The sequence below is a fragment of the Pan troglodytes genome, chromosome 5, assembly GCF_028858775.2.
Source record: "Pan troglodytes isolate AG18354 chromosome 5, NHGRI_mPanTro3-v2.0_pri, whole genome shotgun sequence".
NCBI lineage: Eukaryota > Metazoa > Chordata > Mammalia > Primates > Hominidae > Pan > Pan troglodytes.
Genome location: NC_072403.2, coordinates 110,008,324 through 110,025,165, shown reverse-complemented (window position 1 = coordinate 110,025,165; position 16,842 = coordinate 110,008,324). Strand labels below are relative to the sequence as shown.

The 16,842-nt window shown below is 34.9% G+C and overlaps 1 long non-coding RNA gene across 1 annotated transcript in view; it reads right to left on the bottom strand.

Moving 5' to 3' along the window:
• The window catches only part of LOC134810342 (uncharacterized), a 446,369-nt gene that overhangs the window by 198,308 nt on the left and 231,219 nt on the right, over positions 1-16,842 (bottom strand). The window lies entirely within an intron of this gene.

Sequence of the window (16,842 nt, the reverse complement as noted above, 5' to 3'; positions counted from 1 at the left end):
CTAAGAACTATACCACTGGTATTTAATGGCTAAAATGCATTTTTTATATTGAGTTTTAATACCATATAATAAAATGTATATTTAAAAATTGAACTTGTGAGGTTGACAAAAATATCACTAGAAGGCAAAAAAATTCATTTTTATGATGAATGATAGAATTCTTCCAACTCATAAGTTGAAGAAAACAGTTCTTGAATCCTAATTTAAAATTTTGATGCAAAAAAAATTCTATTACACAAAATAAATTCTATCTATATCACTTTAATTTTATTACATATCCTTTTGAATCCTGAATTTTTTTATTAAAAAAACATACTGATAAGTATTTAAGGTTCAGTTTAGCTGCTTTCCTGACAAACATTAACTATTTCAGTTCTACCATTAACTAAGGTCACCTTATGCTTACCAAATGTTCTTTACTAGATAAACAAGTAAGATTTCCAAAACATTGACCTTTTTATACTGATATATTTTAAACTTTTGAGTATGTTTTTATACAATAAACAATGCACACTTAAAGTGTACCATTTGATAAGTTTTGATAGAGTATTATTCTGTGAAAACATCATCAACATCAAGAAAATAATCATATTCATCATCCCTAAAAGTTTTCTCTTGTGTGTCCTTTCTATCTCTTTGGCAATAGCCCCCTCTCCCATTTCAGGCAACCACTTATCTGCTGTCATTATAGATTAGTTTGCATTTTCTAGAGTTTTATATATATGAAATCATGCATTATGTAGTCTTTTTTGTCTGGCTTCTTTTACTTGGCATAATTACTTTCAGATTCTTCCATGTTGTTTCCCATATAAATGTCTCACTCCATTAACTTATCACAATCTATCTTCAAGTGATATTGTAATACTTCACATATAACATAAGAAACTAACAACAGTGTAATTCTATTTTTTCCCTTCTGGTCTTTATCCTATCATTGTAATACAGTTTGCTTGTTCATATATATGAATTCCACATGATAATGAAATTATATCTGTTTAACAGTTGGTTATTTTTAAAGAAATTTTAAAAAGAAAAAGTATTTTATATTTACTCACATAGTTACCATTTCTGATGTTCTATATTCCTTTGTGTAGATCCGTATTTCCTTTTTGTATAATTTTCCATCTGCCTGAAAAACTTTCTTGAACATTTTTTATAGTATGGTTTTGCTGTGGATGATTTTTTTTTCTGATTTTGTATGTCTGAAAAAGTCTTTATTTCATCTTTGTGTTTGAAAACTATTTTCACTGGGTATAGAATTCTAAGTTGCCAGTATTTTTTCTTTTAGTACTTTAAAGATGTTGATCTGCTGTGTTCTCACATTTTTTTCTAATAAAAAAAATCTAGTTAATTATTTATCTTTGTCTTCCTGTGCATAGTATGTTCTTTTTCTTGGGCCCCTTTTAAGATGTTTCCCTTATGAGTGCTTTTTTTTTTTTTTTAACTAGTTTAATTATAATATGCGTTGGTGTAGTTTTCTTCATGTTTCTTGTGCTTAGATTTCTTTGAGACTCCTGAATCCACAGGTTTATACTTTTCATATCTCTACCCCCACCCTCAACTTCAAGGATTTCAAATACACATATAATAGGCCACATAATTTGTCCTATAGCTCACTGATGCACTTTATTATGATGATTATCTCACTGTTTTATTTCAAATAGTACCATTTTTATGTCTTCAAGTTTACTAATCTTCTTCAATGTTAATCTTTCATTCACCCCTTCAAATGTATTTTTAGGTAAGAAATAATAGTTTTTATCTCTAGAAGTTTGATTTGGAGTTTTGTATAGAACGTTCCCTATCTCTACTTAGCTTTTTGAATATATGAAATCTAGTTATAACAACATCGATATCCTTGTCTGATCATTAAAACATGAGTAAGTTGGTTTTGAGTGGTTGATTTTTCTACTTATAATGGATTGTGATTTCCTGCTTCTTTGCATACTGGTTAATCTTTGATCAGACTTGAGACATTGTAAATTTTACCTAGTTGGGTGGTTGATATATTGGTATTCCAAAAATATCCTTAAACTTTGGTTTTGGATGCAGTTATTAGAAACAGTTTGAGTCATTCTATTCTTACATTTAAGATTTGCTATTTCAGAACCAGAAAATGTTGATCTAGGATGAATTATTTCCCACTAATGAAGCAAAACTTTCTGAATACTCTGCCCAGTTTTGAGTTTTTTCAACCTGGCTGTGATGTACAGGCACTATTACAGGTGCTGTATTAGTGCCAGGAACCATTTTCTCTAATCCTTATTTCCTAGGACTGGGGTATTTTTCTCACATGCATGCACTATTCAGTACTCTACTGAATACTTGAGAAGAACCATCTGCAGATCTCTGGAGTTATCTACGGGTGCAGCTTTCTCCATTCCTGAACTCTGTTCTGTGAACTCTTAACTATCTTGGTCCCCTAGATTCCCAACTCCATTTCCTCATTTCGGGGAGTCTAGCAGGCTCTGTCTCCCTTCTTTGCGCTATCACCTGGAAACTTCCTCACAGCAGTAAGCTGGGACAAACACTGGGCTCACTTTGTTTCCTATCTCAGGAATCGATATCCTTCATTTACTGTTTTCCAGTGTCTTTAAATCATTGTTTCAAATATGTTTTTCCAATATTTGAATGTTTCAGTCAGGAGGGTAATTCTAACCCTTACGACCCCATCTCTGCTGGAAGTAAAACATGTATACTAAATTTTTAAAAACTATTATTTACTTGGTGTAAATTTTTTACTTTCCAGGGATATTAGTTACATGAAATTAGGGAAAACATTGCAGAATCATCTTCACAATATATTGCTCTCATGTGTTACTCCCTGCTCAAGAACCTAAAGTGACTCTTATTTGCACTAAATTAAATATAAACACAAACACAAGCCAGTAATAGTAGTTATATAAAGGACTAAAACAGTGTTTTCATTGTTTACAGCTTTCTTATGCTCTAGTTTGACCTAAGAACACAGTTAATGTAGAGGAATGAATGGACTACAGGCCATTATTCAATTATCCATGACTAATATTACTCTCAAGTAAATTTTTACAAGAATTTAAGAAGTTGCAGGTTATATTCCCTTAAAGCAACTTAGACTCCAGATGATCCATGTGGCAGATGAAAGAATATAAACCCCCAAAGTATAAAACTTAAGGACTCTAACCAATACATATGCCTAAATATTTGGCCATCTCACTTTAATACAGAATAAAAAATTGAGTCTAGTGCAAGTGTAAAACATCTTTCCTTGAGCATTTAAAATGTGGATTAGGATTTTTTTCCTCACAACCTTAGGATAAGTTTCTAGACCTATACCCTATTTCAAAACATATAAATATTGTTATAGAGTTATAAACTTCTGAAATTTTCACTTCTCTTAACAGTTTTCTAAAGAAAAGGACTTTTAAGTAACAAAGGCTTGCTGGAGGTTTGTTAACTTTCACAACATTTACATTAGAGAATACAAGACTATTAAAGAATTTTTTTAAGTACGTGGATTAGGCTGTTCAGGGAACATTTCAGAAAAAGACTTTCACCCTAAAAATCCATAGAGTTTTAGTAGACATGAAGCCATGAAGAGTGCCTCCACAAGTGCTGGCAAGAGCAAGCAGGCAAGAGAAAGAAAAGGCATCCAAATAGGAAGAAAAGCCAGATGATCTCTCTTAAATGGATGAAATGATTCTATATCTAGAAAACACTAAAGACTCCACCAGACACCTGCTAGACTTAATAAATGACTTCAGTAAAGTTTCAGGATACAAAATTAATGTACAAAAGTCAGTAGCATTTTAGAAATTCTCACAAAATCAAAGAGCTTCCCCTTTTAGCTTAAACTGAAATAAAATTTTCCTTTAAAGTTAAAAAAAAGTAGCATTTCTATTCACCACTAACATTTAAGCTGATAGCCAAATCAAGAATACAAATCATTTACAATAGCTGCAAAAGAAATAAAATACGTACAAATACATCTAATTAAGGAGGTGAGAGATCTCTACAGGAAGACTCATAAAACACTGCTGAAAGAAATCATAGATGATACAAACAAATGGGAAAACAGTCCATGCTCATGGATTGGAAGAACCAATATCGTTAAAATGGCCATATGGCCCAAAGCAATCTAGAGATTCAATGCTATTCCTATCAACCTGCCTATGTCATTTTTCACAGAATTAGAAAAAAGTATTCTAAAATTCATACGTAACCAAAAAAGATCCTGAATAGCCAAAGCAATTCTAAGCAAAAATAACAAAGGTGGAGGCATCACATTACTCAGCCGTAACCAAAACAGCATGTTACTGGTAGAAAAATAGGCACATAAATCAACAGATCAGATTAGAGAACCCCAAAATAAAGTCATACTCCTATAACCATCTGATCTTTGACCAAGTTGACAAAAATAAGCAATGAGGAAGGAACTGCCTATTGAATACATGGTGCTAGGATAGCTGGCTAGCCATAGGTAGAAGGATGAAACTGGACCTCTGCATTTCACCATAAACAAAAGTTAACTCAAGAAGGATTAAACATTTAAATGTAAGACTTCAAGCTGTAATAGTTCTAGAAGAATATCTGGGAAACATCATTCTGGCATCAACCTTGGGGAAAGAATTGATAACTAAGTCCTCAAAAAGCAATTATAACAAAAACAAAAAATTGGCAAGTGGGACCTAATTCTACTAAAGGGCTTCTGCACAGCAGAAGAAACTAGCAACAGAGTCAACAGCCAGCATACAGAATGGGAGAAAATATTCACAAACTGTGCATCTGACTAAGGTCTAGTATCTAGAATCTGTAAGGAACTTAAACAACTGAAAAAACAAAAACCAAAATAATGCTATTTAAAAATGGGCTAACAACATGAACAGACATTTCTCAAAAGAAGACATCTAAGTGGCCAACAAACATATGAAAAAATGTTCCTCATCCGTAATCATTAGAGAAGTACAAATCAAAACCACAATGAGGTACCATCTCACACCAGTTAGAAGAGCTACCATTAAAAATTTATAAAACAAGGCCTGGCGCAGTGGCTCACGCCTGTAATTACAGCACTTTGGGAGGCCGAGGCAGGCAGATCACTTGAGGTAAGGAGTTTGAGACCAGCCTGGTCAACATGTTGAAACCCAATCTCTAATAAAAGTACAAAAAATTAGCTGAGTGTGGTGGCAGGAGCCTGTAATCCCAGCTACTTGGGAGGCTGAGGCAGAAGAATCGCTTGGACCGGGAGGCAGAGGTTGCAGTGAGCCAAGATCGTGCCATTGCACTCCAGCCTGGGCAACAAGAGTCAAACTCTGTCTCAAAATGAAAAAATAAATATTCAAAAAATAACACATGCTGACTAGGCTGTGGAGAAAAGGGAATGCTTATACATTGTTAGTGGGAATGTAAATTAGTTCAACCACTATGAAAAGCAGTTTGGTAATGTCTCAAAGAACTTAATGTAGAATTATCATACAACCCAGCAATCCCATTACTGTGTATATATCCAAAATACCAAATCATTCTACCAAAAAGACACATGCACTCACATGTTCATTGCAGCACTATTCACAAATAGCAAAGATATGGAATTAAACTAGGTTCCCATTAGTGGTGGATTGGACACAGAAAATATGGTACATATACACCATGGAATAATAGGCAGCCATAAAAAAGATGAAAAACATGTCCTCTGTAGCAACATGAACTACTAGTGGGGGAGGTAGGGAGTGTGGCAAGGGTTGAAAAACTAACTGGTGGGTACTATTTTCAGTACCTGGGTGATGGGATGATTCATACCCCAAACCTTAGCATCACACATTTATCCAGGTAACACACTTGCACATGTGCTCCTTCAATACAAAATAAAAGTTGAACAAAAAGAGTGCTTCCACAAAAGTAAAATTGTTACAACCATCATTATTTAGTTCTTTATGTACTATTTTTAGAGCTATGTTGTAATGGCTACTTCTTCATATGAAGCTACAGAGTTGTTTTATTATTCTTTGTAATTAGTAGGATATGTCTCTTTAATACAGTAGTGAAATCAGCAATCAATACCTTTGTATTGTATTGGTTTTGTACTGTATTGTATCAATACCAAAATTAGAAATCAATATCTTTCAATATGTCTGTGTGGATAAACCGTACTTGATGAACCCCACTAAAAATTACCATTAGCACATGTATCAGTTGGCTATTTCCATAGTAGTGCTGAGTAACAAACCACTCCTAAACTTCTTAGGGTCTTAAATTGACAATTATTTTATCCATGCCTACCAATCTGCAAGTTGGCTGTTGGTCAAATGATCTAGGCTGGATGTTCCTGGGCTTCATCCTAAGCTTCAGGTGGAGTTCAGAACTGTTCTACCTGCTTCAATTCCTCTTCTCTCACACTCTCTTTCTCTTTCTCATTAATGGGCTAAGAGAGGCAGAACAGATGAAATCTATTCAGTGGTGAAATATGTTACTTTCTCTACCACCAGAAAGATGTTTTTAGCAATGATGTTGATATGATGGTCTTCTAGGGCTGTGGGAATTTTTGCATCATTTTACCTGAGCATTTTCCATGCATCTTCAGCGTATCCTGGATTATATCTTTCTATGACTCCTAAGGCTTTGCCAAGAGACTGCAAATAAAACAGACCTTTTTTTTCCAAGAAGAAATACCTCAAACTTTATAGAATATAAGCAAATTTACCTCAAAATGTCTTATTTTAGGCCTGCAAATTTCAAGTATCTTCCAGAGATGTAAGCCATAGAAAAAAATATTCTTTTCTGATTTGGATGGAAAAATAAGAAACAGTAATAAGTAACAGTTTGGGGTGTTAGTGGCTTATCAATATCTGACTGAACTAATTAAGTAATCTGCCTTTAGTATTATTTAGTGCTACGAAAATCTCAAATAATTTATAAACCAAAGCACAATTATAACAGCATTACTGTTCACTCATTTGTCTCTAGCCATGTAATTAGTAAAAACTCTTTTCTTGAATTGCTATATCCTGGGTGGCAGAGGTTGCAGTGAGCCGAGAATGAGCCACTGCACTCCAACCCAGGTGACAGAGCAAGACTCCATCTCAAAAAACAACAAACAAACAAAAACAAAAACCTCTCTTCTTACAGGAATCAACATTATATTTGGATTCTTAATTGAGTGAGGTTTATTGGAACTGTTGTCTACTATTATAGTTTAATTTTAAATTGTCAATATAAACAATGCTATGAAAAATGTAGAAAATTCGAAGTCTTTTACATAGATGTGTTTTGTTATTTTTTTCCAAAATAAAGAACTGAAAACAGAAATTCTGGAAACTTGCCAATATATAAATTACCTACTCTCCAGTTCTAGCCTGTACCTTTTTCTATTGTTAAGGGATCTTATCTGCTACTCATGCAGGAAAGAAGACCTCCTTACTCCTACAATTGTGACTGCCACTTGAAAGTGATCAAAACTTTCTTGGAATCTGTAGTAGCCTCAGACTTTTGAATGACAGAAACTGAAAGGAGACCCTAGGTAGAAAACAAGGAGCCCTGGTGTTCCAGGGGATGGAAAGGCTCTATTCTGCTTAAGTCATCTCATTGTCCTACACAAATCCCCTGGTCCCTGCCCTTGTTAGAATTCCCTTATAAAATGATTTAGAATTCCTCCTAAGAGTGACTCTTGAAAACATGTTTTTAACTATTCAGGGTCTATCATTCCCTCGTGATTGTTGTTTCCTTCTACATTTTGCCTCTTCCTGAGGGGAAACCATTGAAACTAGTGACTGTAGCATTTTATCTACAACTAGAGAGACTCAGACTTGTTCTAAAAATGTCAAATGTTTTTTGTTCAATGTTTCAGCATTGCAATAACATAAGTAAAATATTAGAGACTTAGATTTTCTTCTTTCTGATATTACCGCATTTCCCAAAAGGTCTTTACATGAAGTTAGGATTTTATATGGCTACTGGGAATATCCCCACTGGATCTGATAGCCACGAATGTCAGTGTTTGTCTAGAACTGCAGTAATGTCTAAGCACTTATGACTTATACACATCCATGCATTCATTTATATTACATACATTTATTGAAGGTTCACTATGTTTCAGGCACTGGGACCACAGATGAAAAATCAGAATTACAAAGAAAAATATTTCTCCAGTTTTATAAGAACAAGAAATAGAGACAACATGGAAAGGAAGGAATAGAATGAACTAAGCTAACATATCAAACACACACACACACACACACACACACACACACACACACGATCCTCCTGCTTTGAAACAGATGTGACTTTTTTGGCACCTGCCTCACCCAGTGCCCAGTACACCCTATTCTCCCATGTTAAGCAGCTCCTCTCTACCCTGTCACAGCATGAAGCATTCAGCTTGGCAACGCCTGTGGCCACTTGGTAAGTCACAACGCAGACCAAGTGGCTGAGATCTGCAGCAAAGGAAGTGGACAGTTCTCAGGCACACCAGCTAAATTACTGTAGTTACATGTCTGTTAACACAATGCTCTTGATTCCTGTCTTGTGCTGATCACCTGGGAGGAATCAAAGCAATCAGCATTTTACTGCTAAAACATGCTGCCTGAAACTGTCATCATTTCACATTCTCAGGACACATCTTACAAAGGTACAAGTATTTAAATGGGGACCTTGAAGACCTATACTTGAAAAAGATAGTAATAGGTAAGCATGTAGGTTTTCTTATGTACAATTTTTATGTTTATGAAGCTTTTTACCTTTTCAAATAAAAAAAATCAGGATCTTTGCACTACTATCATATAGAATATATGTCAATTAAAATAGGAATACTGTATTAACACAAGTCTCAACATTATCTTTTGCTAGAAGGGAAATTAAGCACTTCACTCAAATACCCAAAGGTGAAATGACTTCAACTCATAAGTCACTTGGAAGAGCTCACTTAGGAACTTGAGAAAGGCATTTAATATTAAACTTAGAAGCACTTTCTCGGTGTGTGATGTTCCCCTTCCTGTGTCCAAGTGTTCTCATTGTTCAATTCCCACCTCTGAGTGAGAACATGTGGTGTTTGGTTTTTTGCTCTTGCGATAGTTTGCTGAGAATGATGGTTTCCAGCTTCATCCATGTCCCTACAAAGGACATAAACTCATCCGTTTTTATGGCTGCATAGTATTCCATGGTGTATATGTGCCACATTTTCTTAATCCAGTCTATCACTGATGGACATTTGGGTTGGTTCCAAGTCTTTGCTATTGTGAATAGTGCTGCCATGGGGTGGGGGGAGGGGGGAGGGAAAACATTAGGAGATATACCTAATGTAAATGACAAGTTAATGGGTGCTGCACACCAACATGGCACATGTATACATATGTAACAAACCTGCACATTGTGCACATGTACCCTAGAACTTAAAGTATAATAAAAAAAAGAAGCATTTTCTCAAGAATAAATCACTAATAGGAATCCTTCCTTCCATCACATTGGATTACTTTTTACATATTAGTGCAATGCTCTCAATTCTTTTTGCTTTGACTTTTCAAATGCTTTGACTTTTCAAATTTGACATTACTAATTACTCAAATTAGTAATGCAGCATTATTCACTTCTGACTGATATCCCACCAAGTCAAGAGGTGAATCAAATTTCAGGTATTATTGATATAGTAAACACAAGTTAATCATAATGGTATGATGGAGAACTGGGGACCTGAAGTAACCACCTTTTATTCATCATTTTTGTAAAAACATCGTTTAACCTAGGGCTGTATCTCGAACTTCTACACAAAGTCAATTTTAAAACTGCACTGTATTTCTCCAGAGAACTTGCAGTCCAAACATATGCCAAGATCCTCAGGGAGAGTTTAAACCATTTTAGAACATTACTAAAAATTTAGAGGATGGTAATTGTTAAGATGAAACAGTTTGGTTGTTAAGATGAAACATTTTGAAGATTAATTTTTTTCCTCCTCCTCATCATCTGATGATCTGATGTCACATAGAGTTAGTCCAAAGGAAAAAAAAAAATCGGAGAACGTAACTTTATGTGCACTCAACACATGTACTTTATTAAGAAAGTAAATCATAAAACTTGCAAATTTCTTAAAGCCCTAAATCAATCAAGGGAAAAGAAACAAATGATTATCTTAAATTTGAATCTCTTAATAACATTTCTAATTTTTGAAAGAATGGCATTATATCATCTACTGCTGACTCTGTTACACTCAAAAAATGTATAATGCCATCATGATTAAAATATATTTATTGGTTATCAATTTACATAAAATGCTACCATGGGCACTGGATAAAAATAACTACTCGGGCAGTTTACTATCAGAACTGATGACACTTACTTGAAGGAATCAGTCTTTATTATGTGGCACAATAACTAAAAAGGAGCATATACTAAAATATGATCATGAACTCATTTAAAGATAAATGATACAATTGTGGGAGTTATAAAAAGTTTCACTGAAGAGGAGTAGAAGTGTAAGGACACGGAAGGTGTCAGCTCTCCTCTGATCACTACACACAAAGACTTCCTGGAAGATATAGGTCTCCAAAGACATCAGGTTGAAGCAAGGTGACAAAGTGGTGTTCTCTATGATTACAGATTATAGGATTGCCTAGCAGAACGCTGGAAGTGGAAGTGGGATGGCAGAATGGAGGACATCTGGGAGGTCGTAGCTGAAGTTATGGGAAGGGGTGCATAGCAAAACAGACAATGAAGCTGAAGCAGGTGACTAGAATAATTTGAGAGCTTACCACCAAATTTATAGCTTTCCCTGAGTCCCAAGGCCAAAGATAAGTCAAACTTACTCTTAGTTTTAAATCAAGAAACAGAATTAAAATAATATAAATAAAAAATACATCTGAGAATTAGATATATAGACAGTTGCTCTTCCAAAACCATAAAATTTAGTGTGGAAAACATACAAAGTATAGGCAGAACAGTGATTAATATATGAGGTATAAAGAGTAATTCTAATAAAATAGAAAAATGTAAAAGATTAAAATGCTAATTTTGTACTTATTATTCAGTATTTCCACTTGAAAGTGAAAAAGGTCAAAATTAGCTGTGATAGCAAAACAGAGAACATTTGTTGGTTTGGTCATTTATAATTCTATATAATACCACTCCTAAATATTGACAGTAGATGCTAAACTGAAACAGCAGCCAAATCTAATAGACAAGTCTCTATTAATTTAAATGAACTACTCATTCTGGGTTTTTAATTAATATGTAATATTAGTGCATATTCTTTAGTTACAAGTGATAGTTTGATACCTGTATACAATGTATAATGATCAAATCTGGTTAATTAGGATATCCATCACCTCAGACATTTATCTTTTCTTTGTATTAGGAACATTAGGCCTTTTATCTTCTAGCTGTTTTTAAATATACAATAAGTTATTATCTATAATTTTCATACTATGCTATTAAATACTAGAAGTCATTCCTTCTAGCTAACTATAATGTTGTACCTATTAACCAACAGCTCTTTATCTCTGCCTCCCTACTACCCTTCTAAGCCTCTGGTAACCATCATTCTACTCCTTATCGCTATGAGTTCAAATTTTTTTTTTTTTTTTAGCTCCGATATATGAGCAAGAACATGAGATATTTGTCTTTCTATGCCTGGTTTATTTCACTTAACATAATGTCCTCCAGTTTCATACTTGCTGTAGCAAATGACAGGATACAATTCTTTTTTCTGGCTGAATATTTCATTACATATATATATATATATACACACATATATATATACACATACACACAATATACACACACACACACAAACACAATATATATACAATATACACAAGTGTATAGGTATATATACACAAGTGTTTATGTATATATACACACTATATATATCACACTTTCTTTAACCATTCACATGAACAGTTAGGTCAATTCCATATTTCGGCTATTGTGAATAGTGCTTCAATAAAACATGAGAATGCAGATATCTCTTTGACATACTGATTTTCTTTCTTTTGGATATATATTCAGTAGTAGGATTGGTAGATTATTTGGTAGCTCTATTTTTAGTTTTTTTAAGGAACCTCCAGACATGTCTTCCATAATAGCTACACTACTTTACATTTCTACCAACAATGTATAAGCCTTAGTTTTTTCTCCTAATCCTCACCAGAATTGTTATTTTTTGTCTTTTTGATGATAGCTATCCCAACTAGTTAATAATATCTTATTGTGGTTTTGACTGGCATTTTTCTGATGATTAGTGATGTTGAGCATTTTTTCATATACCTGTTGGCCATTTGTATGTCTTCTTTTGAGAAATGTCTATTCAGGTCTTTTGTCCATCTTTAAATCAAAAAATTTCTTTTGTTATTGAGCTACTTGAGTTCCTTATATATTCTGGCAACTAATCCCTGTCAGATGGATGGTTTGCAAATATTTTTTTGTAAAATTCTGTAGGATGTCTCTTCACTTTATTGTTTCTTTGCTATGTGGAAGATTTTTAGCTTGACATAATCCCATTTGTCTACTTGTGCTTTTGTTGAGTGTGCTTTTGAGGTCTTATCAAAAATATGTTTGTCCAAACCAATGTCCTGGAGAGTTTCCCCCATGTTTTCTCCTAATCGTTTCATAGTTTCGGGTCTTATATTTAAGTTTTTAATCCATTCTGAGTTGATTTTTATATATGGTGAAAATGAGAATCTAATTTCCTTCTTCTTTATATAGGTATCCAGTTTTCCCAGCAAGTTTTAAGAGACTGTCCTTTCTCCAGTGTATGTTCTTAATGCCTTTGTCAAAAATGAGTTGACTGCAAGTGTGTGGATTTATTTCTGGCTTCCATGTTGGTTTATCTCCCCTTTATCAACATATTCAGTTTGTAGTGCACTTTTTCAGTCAACAGATATTTTGTATTTGACAAATAGTCAGCCTTCTACTGTATACAGATTATTTTTAGGGCAACAAAAGACAAAGGAAAAAAATCAAGTCATCTCTATTAGATACCTAAAAAAAATTAATTTTTCATGACACATTCCGTAATTCCTTTCCTTTCTATAGTTTTCTCTCATATATGCATATACACACACTGAATAATTTAAAAAACCAAGTCAATATCCAGGAATTGAACTCAGCTCTGCACCAAGCGGACCTAATAGACATCTACAGAACTCTGCACCCCAAATCAACAGAATATACATTTTTTTCAGCACCACACCACACCTATTCCAAAATTGACCACATAGTTGGAAGTAAAGCACTCCTCAGCAAATGTAAAAGAACAGAAATTGTAACAAACTGTCTCTCAGACCACAGTACAATCAAACAAGAACTCAGAATTAAGAAACTCACTCAAAACCGCTCAACTACATGGAAACTGAACAACCTGCTTCTGAATGACTAGTGGCTACATAACGAAATGAAGGCAGAAATAAAGATGTTCTTTGAAACCAACGAGAACAAAGACACAACATACCAGAATCTCTGGGACACATTCAAAGCAGTGTGTAGAGGGAAATTTATAGCACTAAATGACCACAAGAGAGAGCAGGAAAGATCTAAAATTGACACCCTAACATCACGATTAAAAGAACTAGAGAAGCAAGAGCAAACACATTCAAAAGCTAGCAGAAGGCAAGAAATAACTAAGATCAGAGCAGAACTGAAGGAAATAGAGACACAAAAAACCCTTCAAAAAATCAGTGAATCCAGGAGCTGGTTTTTTGAAAAGATTAACAAAATTGATAGACCGCTAGCCAGACTAATACAGAAGAAAAGAAAGAAGAATCAAATACACACAATAAAAAATGATAAAGGGGATATCACCATACGATCCCACAGAAATACAGACTACCATCAGAGAATACTATAAACACCTCTACGCAAATACACTAGAAAATCTAGAAGAAATGGATAAATTCCTCAACACATACACCCTCCCAAGACTAAACCAGGAAGAAGTTGAATCTCTGAGTAGACCAATAACAGGCTCTGAAATTGAAGCAATAATTAATAGCTTACCAACCAAAAAAAGTCCAGGACCGGATGGATTCACAGCCAAATTCTACCAGAGGTACAAGGAGGAGCTGGTACCATTCCTTCTGAAACTATTCCAATCAATAGAAAAAGAGGGAATCCTCCCTAACTCATATTATGAGGCCAGCATCATCCTGATACCAAAGCCTGGCAGAGACACAACAAAAAAAGAGAATTTTAGACCAATATCCTTGATGAACATCGATGCAAAAATCCTCAATAAAATACTGGCAAACCGAATCCAGCAGCACATCAAAAAGCTTATCCACCATGATCAAGTGGGCTTCATCCCTGGGATGCAAGGCTGGTTGAACACACGCACATCAATAAACATAATCCAGCATATAAACAGAACCAATGACAAAAACCACAGGATTATCTCAATAGATGCAGAAAAGGCCTTTGACAAAATTCAACAACCTTCATGCTAAAAACTCTCTAGAAATTAGGTATTGATGGGATGTATCTGAAAATAATAAGAGCTATCTATGACAAACCCACAGCCAATATCATATTGAATGGGCAAAAACTGGAAGCATTCCCTTTGAAAACTGGCACAAGACACGGATGCCCTCTCTCACCACTCCTATTCAACATAGTGTTGGAAGTGCTGGCCAGGGCAATCAGGCAGGAGAAAGAAACAAAGGGTGTTCAATTAGGAAAAGACGAAGTCAAATTGACCCTGTTTGCAGATGACATGATTGTATATCTAGAAAACCCCATTGTCTCAGCTCAAAATCTCCTTAAGCTGATAAGCAACTTCAGCAAAATCTCAGGATACAAAATCAATGTGGAAAAATCACAAGCATTCTTATACACCAATAAGAGACAAACTGAGAGCCAAATCATGAGTGACCTCCCATTCACAATTGCTTCAAAGAGAATAAAATACCTAGGAATCCATCTTACAAGGGATGTGAAGGACCTCTTCAAGGAGAACTACAAACCACTGCTCAATGAAATAAAAGAGGATACAAACAAATGGAAGAACATTGTATGCTCATGTGTAGGAAGAATCAATATTGTGAAAATGGCCATACTGCCCAACATAATTTATAGATTCAATGCCATCCCCATCAAGCTACCAATGACTTTCTTCACAGAATTGGAAATAACTACTTTAAAGTTCATATGGAACCAAAAAAGAGCCCGCATTGCCAAGTCAATCCTAAGCCAAAAGAACAAAGCTGGAGGCATCACGCTATCTGACTTCAAACTATACTACAAGGCTACAGTAACCAAAACAGCATGGTACTGGTACAAAAACAGAGATATAGACCAATGGAACAGAACAGAGCCCTCAGAAATAATGCCACATATCTACAACTATCTGATCTTTGGCAAACCTGACAAAAACAAGAAATGGGGAAAGGAATCCCTATTTAATAAATGGTGCTGGGAAAACTGGCTAGCCATATGTAGAAAGCTGAAACTGGATCCCTTCCTTACACCTTATACAAAAATTAATTCAAGATGGATTAAAGACTTACATGTTAGACCTAAAACCATAAAAACCCTAGAAGAAAACCTAGGTAATACCATGCAGGACATAGGCATGGGCAAGGACTTCATGTCTAAAACACCAAAAGCAATGGTAACAAAAGCCAAAATTGACAAATGCGATCTAATTAAACTAAAGAGCTTCTGCACAGCAAAAGAAACTACCATCAGAGTGAACAGCCAACCTACAGAATGGGAGAAAATTTTTGCGATCTACTCATCTGACAAAGAGCTAATATCCAGAATCTACAATGAACTCAAACAAATTTACAAGAAAAAAACAACCCCATTTGCAAGTGTGTGAAGGATATGAACAGACACTTCTCAAAAGAAGACATTTATGCAGCCAAAAGACACACGAAAAAATGCTCATCATCACTGGCCATCAGAGAAATGCAAATCAAAACCACAATGAGATACCATCTCACACCAGTTAGAATGGCGATCATTAAAAGTCAGGAAACAACAGGTGCTGGAGAGGATGTGGAGAAATAGGAACACTTTTACACTGTTGGTGGGACTGTAAACTAGTTCGACCATTGTGGAAGACAGTGTGGCAATTCCTGAGAGATCTAGAACTATAAATACCATTTGACCCAGCCATCCCATTACTGGGTATATACCCAAAGGATTATAAATCATGCTGCTATAAAGACACACGCACACGTATATTTATTGCGGCAGAATTCACAATAGCAAAGACTTGGAACCAACCAAAATGTCCAATAATGATAGAGTGGATTTAGAAAATGTGGCACATATACACCGTGGAATAGTATGCAGCCATTAAAAATGATGAGTTCATGTCCTTTGTAGGGACATGGATGAAGCTGGAAACCATCATTCTCAGCAAACTATCGCAAGGACAAAAAACCAAACACTGCATGTTCTCACTCATAGGTGGGAACTGAACAATGAGAACGCATGGACACAGGAAGGGGAACATCACACACCGGGGCCTGTTGTGGGGTGTGGGGAGGGGGGAAGGATAGCATTAGGAGATATACCTAATGTTAAATGACGAGTTAATGGGTGCAGCACACCAGCATGGCACATGTACACATATGTAACAAACCTGCACGTTGTGCACATGTACCCTAAAACTTAAATAATAAAAAAAAGTCAAATTGGTTATCTTCAATTGCAGAACAACTCATTACAAAGAGTTACAACACTCTCCTCTTTTATTCAAGTGTTTTTGAAATAGATAAAAAATGTCAACTGGTTTGATCATGAGAAAGGAAGACAAAACAACAAAAAAATTTTAAAAAGGAAAAATTCTGACAATATGAATTTATTTGTTTTCAATTAATGTGCATTATAAAGCTGTTTATTTAGAGGACTTGCTACATATTAACTTTTCTGAAGTCA